This window comes from Anthonomus grandis, chromosome 3 (assembly GCF_022605725.1).
Source record: "Anthonomus grandis grandis chromosome 3, icAntGran1.3, whole genome shotgun sequence".
Lineage (NCBI taxonomy): Eukaryota > Metazoa > Arthropoda > Insecta > Coleoptera > Curculionidae > Anthonomus > Anthonomus grandis.
Genome location: NC_065548.1, coordinates 29,323,965 through 29,344,051, shown reverse-complemented (window position 1 = coordinate 29,344,051; position 20,087 = coordinate 29,323,965). Strand labels below are relative to the sequence as shown.

At 31.1% G+C, this 20,087-nt stretch overlaps 1 protein-coding gene across 1 annotated transcript in view; it reads right to left on the bottom strand.

Moving 5' to 3' along the window:
* LOC126734646 (glutamate receptor-interacting protein 2) overlaps positions 1 to 20,087 on the bottom strand; it is a 1,148,906-nt gene that overhangs the window by 957,833 nt on the left and 170,986 nt on the right. The gene's annotated exons all lie outside the window — the stretch shown is intronic.

Here is a 20,087-nt window from a genome sequence, read left to right as displayed (position 1 = left end):
TAACAACTGACGAGTTTAATTTTTTTTATTGTTGTAATTGTTAAGTTTTAATCGTGTAGTTTTTATTAGTACCACTTTTGCGTTTCTTTCTTTATTTATTTATTTTTTTAATCTTTAAAGTATTATTTTACTAGTAATATTTTCACCATTTAGCACAATTATTAGCACATTTTTATCTATTTTATCCTGTCCTCAATTTTTATCTATTTTAATGCTAAGTAATATTTTTTTTTATTTTTTTAAAGGTTGGTGGCGCCAACAACACCAATATTATTAACAGAATTGTGATTGTTTATTTGAAAAATACAATACATTCCTGGTTCTTTTTGAATTTCTTGATTTCAGTAAATTTTGTATTTTTTGTTCTTTTCTTCTCATAGGGGCGTAAATTCTTTAAATTATCTATTTTATGATATTATATTATTTAATAGTTATTTTTATATACTATGATTGTTTGAAGTTACCCATTAAAAAACGTATCGCTATCATTATAAGGGATAAAAGAAATTTTCGACAAGAAGTCTGGTGCCACTGAATTGCCTCCTTATCCAATCCAGCATGCTGGTTGTTTTTATAAAGGGCAATTATATAAATCAAACGTGTGATTTAAATAACAGCGTTCAACATTCAAAATAAATAACAACATTCAACTGTTGGGAGTGTTGCGTTTGTGCTTCGTAAAAAATCCTTAAATCATTCCAGTAACGTTATTTATAGCGATTTACTAAATCATTTATGAACATATACGAAAAACATACATTAAATAGAAAATTGCCACCAATCGCTCGTTCATTCATAATTTCGCATAATTTTTGCAAACGACGATCAAAGCCGTCTTCATTTAGCTCTTGCATTAACCAGACATAATAAGAATGAAAATAATATTATAATGTTCTTTATATTCATTGGATAATTAGTCGCTGTTCAGTCACGCTCATAGCAATGGCCAATCCTCTTGTACTTTGCGTAGTATGCATCGCAATTTGTCCACCCAATATTACAATATCCATTCCAAATAACAGAGTTTCCGATGCACTTTCGGGTGACGTGGATGGCAGTGCTGATTTTTGCATTAATTTGTAGATGTTTTTATTTTATTGTAGTCGCTTTATGCTTATTATTAATATTATTAGTATTACTGTAAATTTTTATTGTAAAGTATGAAATGTACAGTCCTTAATTCTATACATTGTTTACCTTTTAAATGTTACCCAAAGCGCTGATTATATTTTACTTCGACGTCGAATTTTGAAGCGCCTCTGCTATAACAGTCGCGTTTGTTAGCGATTCTCAATCATTTCGATTTTAGTTACATCTAGGGATATTAAGCGGATAATGTTGGCATTGCATATACAGATCGTGAGCTACGTATTACCCAAAATAATGGCAACACCGCTTGGTTTCGGCTTGCAGGCGGCGGAATTTTTCGTTTTTATTTTTTAAACCGGGAGCCAGCAGACCTCACTTTGCTGTGTCACTGCACGTTGCATTAATAATTTTTGAGCGTTATTTTCGTGATTTTTTTACTATGGCTGTTTATACCCCTTCCGAAAGAGTTTAACTAATTAAATGGTTTTATGGAGGCAATTCGGCAGTACAATGTAGAGATTTGTTTTCAGTGACATTTGAGAATAGACCGATTCCTTGTGCAAAAACGGTTTTAAATGTGGTTACAAGTTTTGAGACATCTTTTTGTCTTTAAGATTGTAAAAACTAGTACTAACTTCTAGATCTCCAGATTTGTCTCCAAATGACTTTTATCTGTGGGGTTACCTTAAGCAGACCATTTACAAGCATGAATTTAGTAGGCCAACAAATTTAGAGGAGTTGAGAAATAAAATTGGCGAAGGTGCCAATTCCATTTTACCTGAAACTCTTTTGGAGGTGCGAAATAGCTTTTACGATAGGTTAAGTTTTTGTTTAGCGAAAGAAGGCGGTTTATTTGAGCATTTTATTTAAAAAATGATATGTTGTTAAGTTTGTTTATTAGAGTTTTATTTCTGATTTTTTATTATATTTTTATCAGAGTTGATATTTTATTTTTTATTAGAATAACGCTTTAATTTTCATTATGCAAAACACAGCATATTAAACATTTTAAGATTACAATTCTATGCGGGTTTTACACATGTCTGTAAAACCCGTATTAGAATAAATATTTTAAAAATGCCTGGATTTTCGCGTAATATTTTGGGACATTTTGTCGCCAAACGATGCAGCCCCCACAAAAGTCAGATGTTTACTAATCCCGTCCTCGGGCCGGCCGGGGCGGTGCTCTGTACAGGCACTCGTACACGCGCGACGTTGCAAAATTTCGCCTCTATGCGGTTTCCTATAAGTAACGACTGAAAACACGATCTGTATATTGTATATATTGGCTATACTAATATATTAGCTACACTATTTCATTTGTCATCTGTGGCATATTCGGCATATTTTTAAATTATATTAAGGAGTTCTGTTCGGTTTCTCGGTAATAAATTACGGAGTAATATTTACTATTTGATGACTAGCTTGTTTTAAAAAATTTAGTTAGAGTATGCTTAACACAGATGTAAAACACGTCCAACATTCCAACACCTCCAACTATTGCTAATTGAGAATGGGCATATCTCGGAGCATTTTTTTATTAAATCGTTATGCACGTCTATTCTCTTCGACTTTCAGAACCCCCAAAACAAGTATATTATAAAGTTTACTTAGTGGCTGTTTACTTAGTGGCTGCAAGATACTAAAAATAAAGAAATAATATTTTTTATGAAAGAATAACTTATTTATTAAAAATACCAAACAGGAATGCTAAATTAAAATCTACGGTCACGTCTATAAAATATACTTATGTTTAACCACAAAAATAAGTTATCAGTTTAGTAAATAATATCCATTACAAGTAATTCGACTTTAGAGGATGAAAGGTTTGAGAAAAAAAATCACTTTAACCTACAACACACAAACAATAATAATAGACATCTGACTAATTCCATTTTATAATTTCGACTCGAAATGAAAATTTTTACCACTTTCTTCAAGTTGAAATCAATTTCGATTAATCGAGGTTCAGTGAGATCATATCAATAGTTCAACCGAAATCCACAAGGCTCGCAAAGTCGCGTTTCGTTGTCGTCATATTTATTTTGCTCGAAATATCAATTAGAATCAGAGCCTAGGTTTCTTGAACATAGAAGTAGTATTATTAAATAAAGATATATTAGTCAGCAACTCCCTTATGAACTAAAGCAAGTAATAATAATGTTATAAAGTTTTAAAAAACAAAAAGAAATAAATAACTACTGCTCAGATTAAAACCAGAACTTAAAAGTTACTTGCTCAGTGAAAAGTCGGAAACGTTAGTTAAAGAGACATTTTCTATTATCTTTCAAATTCTTTTATTCAGCAGGAAAATTTATTAATTTAAAAGGCTTAAGAATACGAAAACTTCTTTAAAACTTTTAGAGAGCCGTGGAAATTATTTAAGGCAGTTAGGAATGAAGAAATTGGGTCTGTAGTTAAATTAAATTACAAAAAAACACAATTAGGATTTTCGTTCTTTAACAAAAAGTGATGCCTGCATATATTACTGATTGTCTTGTTAAAGTAGATTATAGCAAGTCTTATTTATAAATTCTATTTATATAATAAAATTTGCAACTAATGTAGTATTTTATTTTGTAAATATAAATTAAATATTAATATATCACTTGGACTTTATGGCGGTAAGGTTGTGTATTTAAAGCCAGTAATAACACGAACTGGTAAAATAGCAACAAAAATATAACAATTAAAGCTGTTCCCTGTTTGAACTCAGTTTTTCATTTTCGTACTAAATGTTTATAACATTACTTAAATGGTTTCTATATCTTATTACCTCTGCAAACTAAATATACAGGGTGTTTCAAAATTCACTACATATATTTTGAGGGCATATTCCTGAGGTCAAAATAAGACTTTTTTTTTCCTATAAACATAGATCCTAAAATGCACCCCCTTGAAGCTACAGCCATCGCAAGAAGTGTAAAAAAAATCGATTTTTTAAAACTGTGTCTACAGTTTTGCATCAAATTTAACAAAATTTGGAATACCCCCGTTATTTTAGGCGGCTAATTACTTTTCACTTAGAAAAGGCGTAAAACTAATTTTAAGAGGTAAACTGAGGGGGTGCACACATTTGACGGCCAAAATGTTATGTACGCATACATTTTTTTAAAAATGAAGCTACACGAGAATATGGGCCATACAAAAATCTAAATTTTATGTCTCTTGCATTTTTTTGATAATACGAATAGTTTTTGAGAAAATCACCGATTAATAAAAGGCTACCAATAACGTAACAATTAAAATTTAAACAGATAATATTAAGTAGTAGGCTGTGACTATTTATTTTAGGACATTTTTTAAGCGGCACGACATTTAACAATAAATAGACTGGTTTTGCTATTGTTGAAACTTTGTTATTGAGGTTTTTTCAATAAATTGATGAACAATTATTTACATTAAAGAATGACGGTTTATAAAAATACAAAAATTGGTTAAAAAATTATTTAACATTTATTAATATAATAATTAATTATTTTTTAAATAAACAATAAACTTCTGAGAAACAAATATTTTTTTTAATAAAAAGTGCTCGAAATGCGCATCCCCCGCTGCAATACAAGCCTCCATTCGTCTCCTCATAGTATGTCTTACTCGCTCTAAAATTCCGGGAGTATTTCTTATTGTTTCAAAGGCATCAATAATTCTTTGCCTTAGGACCTCGAGCGAAGGCACTTGACCAGGATTATAGACGAGGCTTTTTACATATCCCCAGAAATCCAGAGGATTGCAGTCCGGGGAGCGTGGAGGCCATGGTATTGGGCCTGCTCTACCATGGATGGACTCTCAGGAAACACAAAGTTCAAATAGTCATGCACTGTTATACGGAAATGAGGGGACGCAACGTCATGTATAAACCACATGTTCGCTCGCATATTTAAAGGTACATTGTTTAGTAAACCATTTAAATGGTGCCGTAGAAAGTCTAAATAAGTGTCTCCAACTAAAATTTTAGGAAAAAAGAAAGGAGCAATTAACTCATCTCCCACTAAACCTGCCCATACATTAAGGCTAAAGTGCTCCTGGTGGTGAGATTGCCTAATTTCGTGCGGATTCTCTGCTGCCCAAACATGCACATTGTGAAAATTCACCACCCCTTCCCGCGAAAAATGAGCTTCGTCTGTGAATAGAATACTTGATAAAAAATTATTATCTCTTGCGCATCTCTGAAGTAACCACCTTGCGAACTGTAAGCGCCTTGAGAAATCTTGAGGTAGCAAAGCTTGAACTCTTTGAATATGGTATGGATATAAGCTATTTTCGTGCAAAACCCGCCAGACAGTTGCATGAGAAACATCCAAATTCCGAGCTATTTGTCGGGTGCTTAGGACAAGATCGTCGTCGATGGCATTCAAAATTTGCTCCTCTGTCACTGGGTTTCGTGCTTGTTGCGGTCTGCCTGCATTGTTCCTGGGGGTCCGAAAACTACCGTATTCCCTAAGATGCCGATGTGACTCCGAATGAAAATGTTCGTACATTCGGGAGTCGGCGATAAGGAAACCTTAACTGATACGATCTTTGAGCTTCATACGCGTTACCATCAGCAAGACCATAAACAAAATGGATGTCTACAAGATGTTCGAATGAATAACGTTCATTTTCCATTTTAGCAATGTTAGCGTTTAGAAATGAAACATAAGAATAAAAACTACACTTTAAATCTAAAACGGGAAGTAAACTACTGGAATTAAACAAAGTCAACAATGACAGTAAATTTATTTTACACCACATGTCAAGCAAGTTAAAAAATGTCTAAAACAAATACTCACAGCCTAATACTAAAATGTCAACTATTGCGAAACACAGCCACACCAAACACAAACACACTTCCTAAATTTTTCCTTTGATTTTTAATTTACGATATTGCTGTCCTTTTATTCACCGGCAATTTTTCAAAAACTAATAGTCGTATGAAAAAAATGCAAAAATTTAAATTTTTGTATGGTCTATTTTTTGGTGTAGCTTAATTTTAAAAAAAATGTATGTACACATAAAATTTTGGCCGTCAAAAGTGAGCACCCCCTCAGTTTACCCCTTAAAATTAGTTTTACGCCTTTTCTAAGATAAAGAGTAAATAGACCGCCTAAAATAACGGGGGTATTCCAAATTTTGTTAAATTTGATGCAAAACTGTAGGGGGTGCATTTTAGGACCCATATTTATAGGAAAAAAAAGTCTTATTTTGACCTCAGGAATACGCCCTTAAAATATATGTAGTGAATTTTGAAACACCCTGTAGATAATTTGGTTAAAGAGAGTACTAACTTAATATAAAATAAACTTGTATCACTGAATTGGCCGAGATATAAAATGCAATATAATTCTATAATACATTTAATAGATTAAAAAGATGTTTCTAAATGCAGGCAACCTTAAGATTCTTTTTACTTACGTCGTGATTATTCTAGATCATCCCAAGTTTTTTGCTGTTGATATATTATACATCATTTTATCTAATAATATAAGCTTTACTATACATATGTTTCCAGCTCAATAGCTGGATATAGAATAGCTTAATATTTTTTTGCATAATAATGACAAACTGTTTAAAGGGCTTTAATTAAATACTAAAGACCAACTGATAGTAAGCAATGGAAAAATCGAAGCGAATTTTTCTTTTAACTGTGCTTTTATGCTTTTTGCAGACTAGCATTTCTTGCTATAATTTTATCATTAAATACTTTAACAAATAGGCAAAATATATCTGTATCAACTTACTGTTTATATTAATATCAGTTGCATAAAATTCCCCGCACAAGATGAGTGAAGAACATTTTTTTAGAATTTTCTCCCATCTGTGACATGAATAGACTTGATTTGAATATACAGGTGTGATTGAATATAAAGCTATAGAATCTTAAAAAAGGAGACATTTTATGCTTGTAGTATAGTTTACAGGGTTAGATTGAGAGCGGTTGAATTTGGTTAAAATTAGTTCACCATTTTATTACTAACTTTTACGGTAAACGATGATAATAAAATGCTTGTAATTCATAGACTTAAATGTGCTGCTATATGTAGTAGGAGATAGTACTTCTACATCGTTGTGACGATCGTACTTTCTGTTAAAATATATTGTTGCTATTAAATGTGAGGTCAAAGATAAACAATTCATTGTTGGCAGATTTTAAGACTTCCTTCAACATCTTACAATTACAATCATAAACCAAGGACTTCAAATTATTATTTTATTAGTCAACACAAAAATCGTATTTTTTTGGGCATATTATTGAACAAGTAGAGCTACATATTAGAAGGTGAAAATCTTAATATTCTTATTAATAATGAACAAGACCGACATAAGAATTTTTATTAAATTCTTATTTCGGTTAAATTTAATCTTACAAAGCGGAAAGATTTTAAGAGTTTTTATAATGATTTCTTTATATAAGTTTATCATTTAGCAAGGAAAGTTTTATTTCCAATGTTAAAGTTTGAATGAAAAACCTAATTTTTCTCAAATGCAAACATTGCTTGCCGCAGTTTTCTCTTCCGCTGTTATTGTCTGGGCCTTTCTATGTTTATGCTAAACAATCTATATATATTCAGCTTTAGGTGCTTGTTTTGGACTAACATATCAGTTTTGTGGTAGATTATTCTAGGTAGTATATTATAAAGCCATATCAGAATTTGTAAATTAACCCCGTGGCAAAGTGCCACCATGAAAATCTGTATGCGGGCAGCGCATAAAGGGGCTCGACTTGATAATTATCTAAAACAGTTCACTTAGGTGTGTGTCGCATATTAACAGGAAAATTGCTTCGTTACTTCATAAATGAACTTTGGCATTAATTTAATTGTCAATTTTAACTAATATTTAACAGATATTAATGCTTTTTATAGTGGGATTGTATTAGTTAAGAATAAAATGGATTTTTTTTCATAGTTTTTAAGATTATATCCACTTTAATAAGTCTTATGACAAAAATATTGAAATTGTTCCATAATATTTTACGTAAAATTGTGCAGAAATGACTTGAAGTCACCTTACTACATTAGGAGAACTTTTAAAGAAAGAAGTTTCACAGAAATTACAATCCTAATACAATTCTTTTTAGGCGCATTGAGTTGGATAGAAAAATTAATATTCTAAAAATTAACTAAAATTGATTAGGTTGAAAAAATATCGAAATTATTTTAGGTGCAACAATAGTAAAAATTATAGGAATCTCGTGACTAAATCGTAATTTTGGAGAAGCAATTATTGGAGTAGGGTCTAAGTAAAAAAAACAATGCCTCTTTACACCAACAGCGATATTTTTACTTTTTGTAAAAACGTCCGAGGGAATAAATTTTAATTTCTCTAGTATAGGGTATCTAAATTTGGATACTTTTGTAGGTTATTTCGATTGTTATAGAAGATAGAGTCATTGCAGTTTTTGCATTACTGTGCTAGTTTTTATGAAACGAAATAAAACGACGACAGATGGCATAGTTTTTAATTTACAGAGTTATTTTGAAAGTCTTGGATTTTGGGTCCCTAATGCTTCTACGTTATGATTTTACATATTAAAAAAGTTAAAAATGGTTTTGATAGGGGATTTTTTCTTATCTAATTTACTATAATGATTTAGGATTTTGAGATAAAAATAAATTTATGGTTTTGTTAATGGATACTCGGTTAATTTTTTAGTAGAAAAGTTCATTTGATTTTTTCCTTTTTAAAAATATATAACACTATGTAATTATTTTTAAAAATGACCAAATAAGAGATAATTTTCGATATTTGATCACCTATTATTTAAGTCATACATCTTTATGGAAACAATACCGCATTGTTTTTTAGAAGGTCATGACAGAATAACAAATTCTTATAGAACTTAAAAATTATATCCCTATATTTCATAAAAATTCTATACATTTTCTCTTACGCAAATTTCACATTATCTCGTAATGCGTTTTATTGCATTTAAAAGAATATTAGGACGAGCATGCAAATTCTGTATGGCTTGTATTACTGATTTTATATTATTTTTATTGTATTATTAGTGTTTTGCTTTCCTTTTAACCATACCAAGCCAGATTTAGGTGACAATAATAGCCTAAAGATACTTTCATTCTTCTAAAAGTTGCCTTTTAAAGAACGCTAAACTCTATATAAGCCGATTTCATGCAGAAATATCATCTAAATACCCATCATATATTTTTGAGAGCACAAAAAGAGCAACATTTTTTTTTAATTATCCTCCTTATCGCTGTGTTTTCAAGCTAGAAAAGTCTATCACAAATCTTTAATTGGTTTTTACTCTCTCGGCAGAATCATCCACAGGTTTGAAATTAAAAGAGCCACTTTTTTAGGATTTAGCGTGATATAAATAGCTTTCTTTTAAAATTACTTGTATCATTTTCTTTATAATTGATGAAAAAAGTTATGAAAAAAGAATATTTTCAACTGATCTACCTAATAATTTTCATAACTTTGATTTGGTGTTTTCATCTACCTCTTCAAGAATTTAAGTTAAATACCGTGATGTTTGTTATTAGTACAATTTAAGAGTTAATCTCTCGTGAGTCCTATATCCTTTGATATGAAACATCTCCTGTTGCTTCTACGGACTTAAAGAATCTAACATCTTATTTCGTAGTCTTGTAGAATCACTTACCCATTATTTTTATCCAGGGTTAAATACTGTTTTAGATTTAATATGTCCACAATTCTGAATACTATCAGCCCATAGTTATTATTACCATTATTCAACCCCTTTTATCAAAAACCTTTCATTGTTTTCATCTTAAACCCAAATAGCATACTTCATATATGAGAAATAAACGTTAAAACTATGCAGGACAATATTACGGTACCAAGAATTAGTAGTGGCTCTATCTCCTAAGGCTTTCAAAATTAACTTTTCGACGCCTAATCGTAAGGCGCTATCTCTGTACTAATATCTACAGCAAGTAAGGTCCGAATTTTTTCTTGCTAATACCCAATACATAAACTTTTAAAACAAGAATTTTGATCTACCAGCTGCTTCTTATTTCAGTGGTCTTAGCAAGACTAAAGTCTAATATCAGTCACATTAAGACACATCAGAGATTCAATGTTGTAAGGAACTAAATACTTAGCTCACGTAAATTGATTTGCTTCTATACTCTCGTCCACTTTTTCCATAAGTCTTAACTACTTGTCCAAGACTTGACATGACCCACATTAAATTAAATTGTCTTTCCCAGTGACAGTTGTTTGAAGGAACTTCTGGGCAAAATGGAGTAATAAATATTAATACTATAATACATACATTGCAGCAATGCGGTAAACAGTTAAATCAAAATCAAATCAAAGTTAAATCAAAATAGGTTCCTTAGTGCTTTTTAAAAATTAAACAAGACCTCCGATGAGTTGATCATTCGATAAAAGTCTGGAAGTACATAGAAACTTTATACGGCTTATCGTAATATTTTGTTATTTGCAGGTAAATTAGTTTTCAAGATTTTTGGAGTATTAAATAAAATATTTGTCTAGAAAATTTGGACTTATTATGGACATATTTTTTTGCTTTATAACTTCTTGTACCAGAGAATTAATGTAAAAACATAACTTCATTCATGAAAACGCGTATACAGATCGTGTTATCGCGAGCTACGTATTACCCAAAATAATGGCAACACTGCTTGGTTGCGGCTTGCAGGCGGCGGAATTTTTCGTTTTTATTTTTTGAACCGGGAGTCAGCAGACCTCACTTTGCTGTGTTACTGCACGTTGCATTAATAATTTTTGAGCGTTATTTTCGTGTTTTTTTCACTATGGCTGTTTATACCCCTTCCGAAAGAGTTCAACTAATTAAATGGTTTTATGGAGGCAATTCGGCAGTACAATGTAGAGATTTGTTTCCAGTGACATTTCAGAATAGACCGATTCCTTGTGCAAAAACGGTTTTAAATGTGCTTACAAATTCTGAGACATCTTTTTGTCTTCAAGATTGTAAAAAATGCCACACAAAACGTCAAGAACCACCTGTTGAAGTGGTCCAAGTTATAGAACGGCGGGAAGAAATGGTTTGCAGTATCCTAGAACTTGATTCGACATGGTCCACTAGAAGTGTTGGAGAGGAACTAAGAATGAGCAATAAAACTGTTGCTTGTATCTGGAAAAAATATGGGTACAAATGTTTCAAGTATTTAAAAACTCAGGAAATATTTTCTGAAGACCAGTGACGAAAAATGAAATTTTGTGAAACCGTGATGGAAAAAGCAAATGCAAACGAATATTTTTTAAAAAATATTTTGTTTTCTGATGAATCTCTTTTCCATTACATGGCAAACACAATCCTTCCATTGTTCATTATTGGTCTCAGGAAAACGAGCACAGAAGTGTTCAGTTTCGTGCCCAGTATCCTCAGAAATTGAATATTTGGGCAGGTATTTTGGGCGACAATGTTTTAAGGCCATTTTTTATTGATGGCACTTTAAACGCCCAAAAGTTGCTGCAAAACCAAGTTCTTCCTGCCATTCAAATCCTACCTGATGTAGACCTGGGATCGGTTTATTTTCAGCAAGATGGCTGTCCTGCTCATAACGCGGCTAGGGTAAAAGAATTTTTAACAAATACTTTTCCTAACCGTCTTATTAGTGGGACTGGCGATATTAAATGGCCTCCTAGATCTCCAGATTTGTCTCCAAATGACTTTTATCTATGGGGTTACCTTAAGGAGACCATTTACAAGCATGAACTTAGTAGGCCAACAAATTTAGAGGAGTTGCGAAATAAAATTGTCGAAGGTGCCAATTCCATTTTACCTGAAACTCTTTTGGAGGTGCGAAATAGCTTTTTACGATAGGTTAAGTTTTTGTTTAGCGAAAAAAGGCGGTTTATTTGAGCCTTTTATTTAAAAAATTATATGTTGTTAAGTTTGTTTATTAGAGTTTTATTTCTGATTTTTTATTATATTTTTATCAGAGTTGATATTTTATTTTTTATTAGAATAACGCTTTAATTTTCATTATGCAAAATACAGCATATTAAACATTTTAAGATTACAATTATTCTATGCGGGTTTTACACATTGTCATGTCTGTAAAACCCGCATTAGAATAAATATTTTAAAAATGCCTGGATTTTCGCGTAATATTTTGGGACATTTTGTCGCCAAACGACGCAGCTCCCACGAAAGTCAGATGTTTACTAATCCCGTCCTCGGGCCGGCCGGGGCGGCGCTCTGTCGCAGGCACTTGTACACGCGCGACGTTGCAAAATTTCGCCTCTATGCGGTTTTCTATAAGTAACGAACGAAAACACGATCTGTATACAGTTTATGGTTGGATTGGACACAACCACGAGTTCGCTGAGCTTTGATTAAAGAATATTATAAAATTCAATTAGACCGCATAGTTCTATCTAAGTGGTTAGAAAATTCAAATCAATGCATGTAGGATTTTTCTGCTGATTTTTCTCCAAGTGTAGCGATCTAACATTGGCCTTTGCACACATTAGTCTAAATACTTAAATTACTGACTTATTTAGTTACTGACTTGAATTACTGAGCTGATGAACGGTGGTGTACCAGCTCATTTTAGTATTGTTATCGGTAAAAACTTACGGTCCTAAAAAATTAGGAGTCCTAGAACTGATAATGAGAATACTAGATTTTTTCATTAAGACCAAAGGGGCCAAGAGCCAATGGTAGTCACTTTAGGTAGTTTTTTATACAAGACAGTACTTATGTGATTTTATTTTTAAAAACTTTGTTTTAGTCCGAAGATAATTTTCTATAAAATAACGTTGGAACTTTCTCGAGTATGCCTTTCTGAGATTTCACATCATTTCACAGGATTATAAGAAACACAGTGAATTCACTAAAATACCGAATACAGTAAGAAATATAAATGAAGTTCCTACGCAGAGTCTAAAGAATATGAAGGAAATTAGATTTTTATTGTCAAAATATTATTATGTTACTTTCAAATCTATTGTTTTTAGTACTTTAATCTCTACTAGCTGTAGTCCATTTATTTGAAAAAGTGTTACTAAAGGTTAAAGGAAACTCTCTCTGTGCGCATTTGTGTAACAAATAACTGTTCAGTTTTTCCAATAAGGTATGTGAATGTTTGGCCGCTGGATCTCAATCTGATATACAAGGATTTTCCTATATAAAGATTCTCAAAAGGCTTATTAACTTTATTTAAATCCTATCTGTTCAATCGTTCATAGTGATGGAATACGAAAACTTTACGTCGATTCTATTCTATACCAGGTGTCAAGCTTTAGAGCCTTTCTTTTCCTAATTCTAATTGATGATCTCATTAGGATTATTAAGTGTACTAAGCTTGTGCTGACAATGTAAAGTAGTTATAGGTAATTACAAGCTGGATAGTGTTGTTTTAAACAGGATTAATGATAGTATTAGAAATTTGAGTATTCTTGTTCCCCCTATAGAGTAACTTACATACATGTACATCAGCCACATCTTAAACAGTAGATTTTTTAATTAATTCTTTACTAACGTAAATACCATTAAAATATTGTATTACAATTTTGTAAGGTCAGGGCTGAATTCTGCTATCATTATATCGTGCATCCGGAAGAAGAAGGTGATATCTCAAAATTTGGCCAAATTGAGTTGTTTACAGAAAACGATTTAAAATAATTGTATTATTTCATGGGAAAAAGAGTTACACGTGAGCTATACTCACTGACCGAGAGATGGCGTGTTGTCTCTTTACCGAATTCGGCATTTGCACGCAGAACGTATTGAGAAGATGGTGATATCTCAGTTTAACTGGGCCTTTCGAGGAGAGTGCATCGCGAATTTTCTGAATAAAGGTGATATTTCGAGTTGTCTCATGACCAAAGATATTTGTTGTTTACAAAAAGTGATACATTTAGATATATAACTCTCTGTATGCTTAGGTAAGTAATATTTCATGAATTTATTTATATTCAATAAGGTGACAAGCCGAAATATTACTTTAATTTTTAGAAAATGTTCATGCAATAAAGTGATATATCTAATTATAACTCTTTTCTACAAACTATTATGAATGATGTTGAGTGTTTTTATGTTTTGTAACTTTCTTTTCAATAAATTTTAAACAGATATGTAAGACATTTACAAATATTACTGTCTTATTTACAAGCTGGTTACAGATAAACAAACTACGTTAAATTTTTTTCTGTTTTGTAACTTTCTTTCCGATAATTTCTAAATAATTATGTGTAACACTAAAATTTATTACAAGCTTTTTGCAGCCAAAAAGATTTAGGGTAATTTTGTTTTTAGATAGACAAGACATACATAATGTCTTATAAAAAAAGGACGATGAAAATTATGGAAAAAGTGGTGGGTAATACCAGTGATATACCTCCAAATAATTCAAATTTTGCTGACATTCAGGAGGCTGTGTTTGCACGTAATAAAATATTTTTTTATTTAAACAAACGAAAGACTTTTAAATAAATAATAATTGCCCTTCCATATTTTAGAAAATGAATCTCATGTGATTCAAGAAGTTGCTAGTGTCTTTCCGAATAACACTACTTATGTCACCCATGAGACAGACACTAATATACCTTCAAATATTCAGGCATCCGAAACTTTAGTAAAAAAAAGTATTGTTCTTGATATTCAGGAGACAGAGGTTGCAAGTATGTAATAATTTTCTTGCTTAATTCATTTTCAGCTAAATTTCAAATAAAAAGATCTAGATTTGGTTTTTCTCACGGTTATCTTGTTATTCTTTTAGGCAAAGATTCTGATAAGTTTCAAGAGGTTTCTAATGGCTTTCCTCATGGCATAGATGTTGTCCATGAGCTGGATACTCATACACAACCAAATAGTCCGATAGTTGAAGCTCCCATCAAGACAAGTAATATTGCTGATTTCCAGGAGACATTGGTTGCTGGTAATAATTTTAAAAAAATTGCCAATCAATATTTCGCTAAATAACTGAAACAAAAAACTTGAATTGTTTTGGTTTTCCAATAATTTATTATTTTAGGCAACGATTCTTCCATTCAAGAGGTTGCTAATGTCACTCACAAACAAAGAAATTCTTACATTATTGAAACTTCCATTGAGACAAGCATTGTTGATCTTCAAGAGCCAATGGTTGCGGGTAATAAAATAATGGGATTCTTTATCTAAATTTGTATTCAGCTTAATTAAAAATAAAAATAAAAAAATTAATAACAAATTTATGTTGCAGTGGAGATATGGGTTAGGGTGAAAAGAAAAAGGTTAAAGTCTCCCTCCACTATTTATTTAAATTCTTAATCACAGATTAAGAAGTGCCCAACATGTTTCAAATGTAGATACATTCATCTTCAGGGGCAAGCAAAGGAACGAGTTTACAATCACGCACGACTGCTCACATGTAGGAAAGGCCAAGGGCTTAAGAAACTTGTGTAAAGAAATTCATCATGGATATACTTCAGCAGGTTATTAGAAATTTAGTAGGAAGACATTTTTTTTTTATTGAAACATTGTGAAGTGGAAGTTAAAGTTACAGTTTAAAAGTTCTGGACGTTACATGTAAATGTAATTGAGGTCTTCTCTTACATGTAACGTCCAAAACTTTTAAACTGTCTTAACTTTAACTTTTATTTCACATGTTTTAACAAAAAAAAAAAATCCTCCCTACTAAATTTCTAATAACCTGCTGAAGTATATCCATGATGAATTTCTTTACACAAGTTTCTTAAGCCTTGGCTGCTACATGTGAGCAGTCGTGCGTGACTGTAAACTCTTTCCTTTGCTGGCCCCTGAAGATGAATGTATCTACATTTGAAACATGTTGCGCACTTCTTAATCTGTGATTAGGAATTTAAATAAATAGTGGAGGGAGACTTCAAGTTTTTTCTTTTCACCCTAATTAATTTATGTTTTTAACTATCTGATCATATTTTTTAGGAAACTATTCCTCTGAATTTCAAGAATTTGATAGAGGCATCTCGAATAACCATATCACTAGTGTCGCTGGTGAATCCAGTACTGAAATATTACAAAATACCATACCACAGAATGGAAGTCGTAAGCGTTCAACATCATCATCGAGTAACTCATCATCCTCGTCTAGTACATCGTCGTCTAGTACATCGTCGTCATCCAGTTCTTCGTCCAAGTCAGATCCTTTTGGAAGCGATGACAGCGTAGGTGATCCTACATACCAATTAGAAGGCGAGTCAGATATTGAAAATGAAGTATCTGTTGAGCAAACAGCAAACAGGAAAAGAAAAGTGAAAAATCCTACTTTAGTTGAAAAAACCGCTAAAAAAAGAAAATTTAATCCTGAACTATGGCAAAAGAAAGTAAGCAAAAAATTAAGAAATGCAGGTGAAAGCTACAGTTATTCAAGTATTATAAGAAGAGAAGATGGTACCAAAGAAAACATAGAAAAAGAACGCCCAGCTAGATCACTCAAGCCCCCATGTGTAGTTGCAGACTGTTGAACAGAAAAGAGAGTTTATTTCTTCAAATCTGCAAACCATTAAGCCAAAATATAAATACAGTAATGTAGAAAACCCACGGAAACCAAATAATGCATATTATTTTATTGTAGATAACATACATATGAGGGTGTGTAAACGTTTTTTCATCTCAACACTAGACATTAATAATAAAGTGATTGAAACTGTGATCAAGAAACGAAAACACTGTGACAGTTCGATCGTATTGGAAATCGACAGACGAGGGAAGCATGAAAATCATTATAAAGTTGATGAGAGTATTAAGAACGATATAAGAGATCACATACGGTCCATACCACGTATTGAGAGCCACTATTGTCATTCTCATACAAAAAAGGAGTATATAGAGGGAAGTCGAACAATGGCAGATCTTCATCGCGACTACCAGAAAATATGTGAAGAGCAAAAGAAACCAGCTGCAAACTACTTAATGTACTGCAAGATCTTTAATCAGGAGTTTAATATTGCATTCCATTTACCTAAAAAGGATCAGTGCGAATTGTGTTTGCAATACAGCAATGGTAGTGAAGAAGAGAAACAAGCTATGCAAAAACATATGAAACACACATAAGAGAGAAGGATTTGAGTAGAATCGAGAAAGACGCAGATAAGAATAATGCAGATCCATTCACAAAAGTTATGTTGTATGATATGCAAGCAATACTACCATGTCCTGTTGGAGAAGCATCCTCCTTCTATTATGTTTCCAAACTAAATGTGTTCAATTTCACTTTGTACGACCTAAAGAGTAATGAAGGAACCTGCTATCTATGGCATGAAGCAGAAGCCCGTAGGGGAGCGAACGAAATCGGTAGTTGCATTTTTGATTTCTTTCAAAAAATGTGTGAGACTACTGATACCGGAGATGGATTGAAAATAATCCTCTACTCAGATAATTGCGCTGGCCAAAACAAAAATCAGTTTGTCCTGGCTAGTTACCTGTTTGCAATAAAATCATTTAATATAAAAACCATTACACATAAGTTTTTGATAACCGGACACTCTCAAAATGAAAAGGATAGTGTTCATGCGACTATAGACAGAGAAATTAAAAGATATAAGAAATCCAATTCAATTTATGTTCCCGACCAGTATGCATGTCTCATGCGCACAGCTAAAAAAACTGGCACCCCATACAATGTACACGAAATATGCCATCAAGATGTTAAAGATTTCAAAGCTTTGGCGTCCGACCTGCAAATCAATTTCCCAAAAAATTTTCGATTTTCTGATGTTAAAGTTTTTGAATTAGATAAGAATAATTTGGAAACTTTGTCCTACAAGACGTCATACGATGAAGAATTTAGACAAGTTCAAATTAATATTAAAAATCGAAGAAGCTAAGAACCAAAGCAAGTTATTAATTTTCAGCCAGCTTACAAAACAAAAGTTGGTATCTCAGATACTAAAAAGAATGGCCTGATAGATCTAATAAAAAAAAGAAGTGTGTGCCGATGTATTATTTGAGTTTTTTTGAGCGTTTGTAAATGTTTCTAGTTTATTCTGCATTTAAATTATTTTTTTAGTTTGCTTATTCTAGCAGTGGATTCTTGTCTTTCTTTTTATACGTAGTTTAAAAAAAACTTGTTATAAGTGTTTATGACAAAGATAATTTTAAGCCATTATCCAGGTTTTAATTTGGTTACCTACTTAAGAAAATGTTTTTTGTTCCTTTTATTATTATGGGTAATATAGGTATTTACTTACTATAAATGCTAGGTTTTTGGTTTATTAATTTTGGGAAATACTCAGTAGTTTCTTGTTTTTTGTTGTACTAAATCTAATAGATGCTAGTTGTTTATCTGATAAAGATAGTTTAATTTGCAATGCTGTTGTTTCTAAGATTAAATATTCTTGTGAAATATTCAATTTTTTCTTTTTGTTTTAATACTTGAAGTAATTAATGATTTGATACAGACATCTTTTTCACTTTGGTTGAAATTTTAAGCATTGCCTACCAAAAAACTCCTTATTTGCCATAAGAAATAAAGAAGTAGCTTTGCCTGTTTTATATTCAAAAAGGTTACTTCTGTCAAATTCTCCCTAATCTTGAGCAGTCTCAAAAAATTAATATTACCATTCAATAGAGGCAAAAAATCAGTAACACAAGTTAAACAAATTATCATCCTATCAAGACCTAAAAAATAATAACAAAAATATCAAAAAAGTCAACATCTTTAAACGCCTCTCCTGAAAAATGAGTAATTTTGAGATGTCACCTTCTTCTTCCGGGTGCACGATATATAACTGTCATCTCAATGCTCTCGAAAAATAGAAATACTTTTTTAAAAATACAAAGCCAAGCTTTATCGAATCCAAGGGTTTGACCCTAAATTACTTTCTAGCCAAATTCAACGAACTGTGCCTTATTCCTGGAAGGAAATCACAATTCATTAACTTTTTATTCGACTTAATGCATAACAAATTGATTGTTTGTCTCTCTTAGCGAAGCTTCATTTTTATGTTTCAAGATTGCCTGCAAGATATGTTTTAACATTTTACCTCAATATTATACTATTACATCAAACATATTATGGCAATTTCGAACTTACTTATTACGTTGACATTTGACATGTCAATGTCAAAAATTTTGTAAGAATTTTAATGATATATAATACTTGCGCGATTTTCATATTAGTACGAAAAATCAAATAAAAAATTTGGTATCAATAATCAAATTTTTTCCTATAGAAGGTATATGATATATAATATTAGTACTATAGTATTTTATTCTATTAATTTATTAATTATTAATAAAAAACTTTTATTATACAACAGCTTTGTCTTTGCTAATTTCAACAAGATCAAAATGTTACGAGTACGCAGTCCTTTAGTACTTATGTCTTATTTTAAAATTAAAATCTTAAAAATATGAGGTTAAATAGAAAGTTAAAATAGTTTTTTTGTTTAATGATATTAAAACTATATTTTTTTTTTAGTTTTTCTTTTACTTCTATCAAAGTTAAATAGGTTTTAAAAAATTTAAAGAGATGGTTAATGCTTAAACCACGTCAAAACCTTATTATTTATTGTTTTTTTCATTTAACTTATTTCATTGTTTTTTTTTACGTGCAAAAATACTTTTAATTGTATTCGCTATGATGAACACTGTGAACTACTACTACTGATGATCACTAATTTTTAATAAGATAATTTGAACAACTTATTACGAAACTAAAATGTTTCGTAATTGAATTCTCATAAATAGTTAAATAAAAACGTATATTATAATGTCAATGGCTTTCCAAGATTTCTATATTAGCAGACTGCTTACATCAAGTGAGAATTAAAAAAAAACTTATAAAGAAAAAAGTTATCCCCAACAAAATCCCAAAAATTACAATAATATTGTAAAATTTAAATTAGTAGTTAAGAATAAATATTAATAATAATAAAGTCAGCAATAATAATTAATAAGGATACTTTTAACTTTTGAAAAATTAATCTTTAATAAACACTATAATTTTTAAATAGTTACTATGGTTTTTATTTTATAATTTCTCAAAAATTACGTACTTGAAACCTAATATTTCCATTAATAATTAAATGGTTGCATGCACCTAACATAAAATTTTTAGTAAAGTATTAATTTT